At 61.6% G+C, this 2,780-nt stretch overlaps 1 pseudogene; it reads left to right on the top strand.

Annotated features, from left to right (window-relative positions):
- Positions 1 to 615: 615 nt before the first annotated feature.
- LOC129460222 (spidroin-1-like) lies at positions 616 to 2,507 on the top strand (annotated as a pseudogene).
- The last annotated feature ends 273 nt before the right edge of the window (positions 2,508 to 2,780 follow it).

Here is a 2,780-nt window from a genome sequence, read left to right as displayed (position 1 = left end):
AGACGGGGGTCTCACTATATTGTCCAGGTTGGTCTCAAACTCCTTGACTCAAGGGATCCAGGACAGGATAACAGGCGTGAGCCACCACACCTGGCCATGTGCATGAACTTTTAAGACAAACAGAAGGCCCCACAAAAGTTAAGGTTTTCCCACCTAATTTCCAGGGGATCTTTTGGTGCAAGGATGAGAAGCCCTTAAAAGTACACAGACAACTCCAAAGATTCAAGACAGTTCATTCGGGCTGGGCCAGCCCACTGGGCAGACTGACCTTCAAGAAAGGCCCACCCATGACATACGCCAGATGGCTCTCCAAGAATCTCTCCAGTCCTCAGGGTCCCTAAGGTACTGGACAGAGCTAGGAAAGCAAACCCATTTGCTTCTTCCTGCAGAAAACCCCTTGAGGTCAAGACCCCACAATCAGACGAGGATGGAGTGGCTCACCCTCAGTCAACAGGCCAGATTCAAGGTGGTATAATGTCTTAACCAAGGGTCTGGGCCTCCAGGTTTGACACCCAACTCAGCGCTCCTTTAATAACCACTCTTTGTTAATTCTCCTTAAAAGGGGCTCCTGGCAAGTCAGTTCTCCCTCAGGCCTTCCGTTTCCTCACCTACAAGATGAGACGGCTGGACCAGATGGAAATTCGGGGGGTAAGGGGATGTTGGCGCGCAGCCCACCCCGCCCACGAGCCCCTCGAGCCACCATCCAAGTTCCCACAACGCACCCACCCCACAAATCCTGCCCAAGGTAAGGGCTGGTCCCGGGTCCTCCAGCTGCCACATCAGCGAGTGCAGGAGGAAGGGGAAGCCTCCAAGGGGGCGACGGGGGCTCAAGGATGCAACTGGGCCAGGAGTGAACTGGGGCCAGGAGGGAGGTGTTCCGGCCGCTCCTGGAACCCAGCCCGGGTCCCCGACCCCCTTACCTCCACGGTCCGTATCTCTTGCTGGATGAGGTCGTTGGACACAGCGCACTTGGTGCGCAGCCCACGCAGGCTGCCCATGGAGATGCCGATTAGCTTCTGGAGCTGCCCGCACTGCTGCAGCGCCTGGCTCGCTGCAGCCCCTGCTCCTCCCTCCGCGGCAGCCGCATCACCCCCGCCACCGCCCTCCTTCTTCTCTCCCATCGCCGCCGCGCGCAGCGCCGCTCTATGCAGGCAGCGGCGGCCGAGGCAGGGAGCCCGGCGCGCGGGCGCCTAGGGGAGGAACCCTGGAGCCGGGAGAGCTGGAGCAGGAGCGCCCCTCAGCGCTGCCCAAGCCAGGACGCTGGTAGAGTTGGCAGCCGAGTCTGCCGCTCCCGCCCTCAGAGCCGCGGCGGCGGCGGCAAAATGCCGCGGCGGCGGGGGGACAGAAAGCCGCGGCGGCGGGGGGCAAAAAGCTGGGAAAAGCGGCGGCGGCGGGAGCAAAAAGCCGCGGCGGCGGGGGATAAAAAGCCGATAAAAGGGGCGGCGGCGGGGACAAAAAGCCGCGCGGCGGGGGATAAAAAGCTGGGGCAGCGGGGGACAAAAAGCGACGGCGGCGGGGGGCAAAAAGCCGCGGCGGCGAGGGACAAAAAGCCAGGAAAAACGGCGGCGGCGGGGACAAAAAGCCGCGGTGGCGGGGGACAAAAAGCCGGGAAAAGCGTGGCGGCGGCGGGGACAAACAGCCGCCGCAGCGAGGGGCAAAAAGCCGGGAAAAGCGGCGGCAGCGGGGACAAAAAGCCGCGGCGGCGGGGAACAAAAGGTAGCGGCGGCGGGGGACAAAAAGTGGCGAAAAGCGGCGGCGGCGGCAAAAAGCCGCGGCGGCGGGGGACAAAAAGCAGAGAAAAACGGCGGCGGCGGGGACAAAAAGCCGCGGCAGCGGTAGGCAAAAAAAAAAACAGGAAAAGCGGCGGCGGCGGGGACAAAAACCGTGGCGGCGGGGGACAAAAAGCCGTGGCGGCAGGGGACAAAAAGCCGCGGCAGCGGGGGACAAAAAGCAGGGAAAAGCGGCGGCGGCGGGGACAAAAAGCCGCGGCGGCTGGGGGCGAAAAGCGGCGGCGGTGGGGGCAAAAAGACGCGGCGGCGGGGGGCAAAAAGCCGGGAAAAGCGGCGGCAGCGACAAAAAGCCACGGCAGTGGGAGGCAAAAAAACAGGAAAAGCGGCGGCGGGGGTCAAAAAGCCGGGAAAAGCGGTGGCGGCGGCGGGGGACAAAAAACCAGGAAAAGCGGCGGCAGCGGGGACAAAAAGCCGGGAAAAGCGGCGGCAGAGGGGACAAAAAGCCGCGAAAAGCGGCGACGGGGGCAAAAAGCCACGGAAGTGGGGGACAAAAAGCCGGGAAAAGCGGCGGCGGCTGGGACAAAAAGCCGCGGCAGCGGGGGGCAAAAAGCCGGGAAAAGCGGCGGCGGCGGAGGCAAAAAGTCGCGAAAGGCTGCGGCGGCGGGGGACAAAAAGGAGGGAAAAGCCCCGGCTGCGGGGACAAAAACCGCGGGGGCAAAAAACAGCAAAAAGCCACGTCGGCGGGGGCAGTGTTCTGGAATCCTTTGTGAGGGATAAACATCAAGAACCTCGTAGCAGTGTTCTGGATTCCTATGTAAGGGACAAACACTGTGAACCCAGCAGCATTGCTTTCGAATCCCTTGTGAGGGACAGTCAGAACCCAGCAGCAGTGTTCTGGAATCCTATGTGAGGGACAAACACTCAGAACCCAGCAGCGGTGTTCTAGAATCCTTTCTGGGTGACAAACACTCAGAACCCAGCCACTTTGTTCTGGAACCCTATCTGAGGGACATTCAGACACTCATAGAAGTGTTCTGGAATCCCATGTGA

The sequence above is a fragment of the Symphalangus syndactylus genome, chromosome 13 (genome assembly GCF_028878055.3).
Source record: "Symphalangus syndactylus isolate Jambi chromosome 13, NHGRI_mSymSyn1-v2.1_pri, whole genome shotgun sequence".
Lineage (NCBI taxonomy): Eukaryota > Metazoa > Chordata > Mammalia > Primates > Hylobatidae > Symphalangus > Symphalangus syndactylus.
The sequence above is the reverse complement of the archived record's forward strand: the minus strand, read 5'-3'. Positions and strand labels throughout refer to the sequence as shown.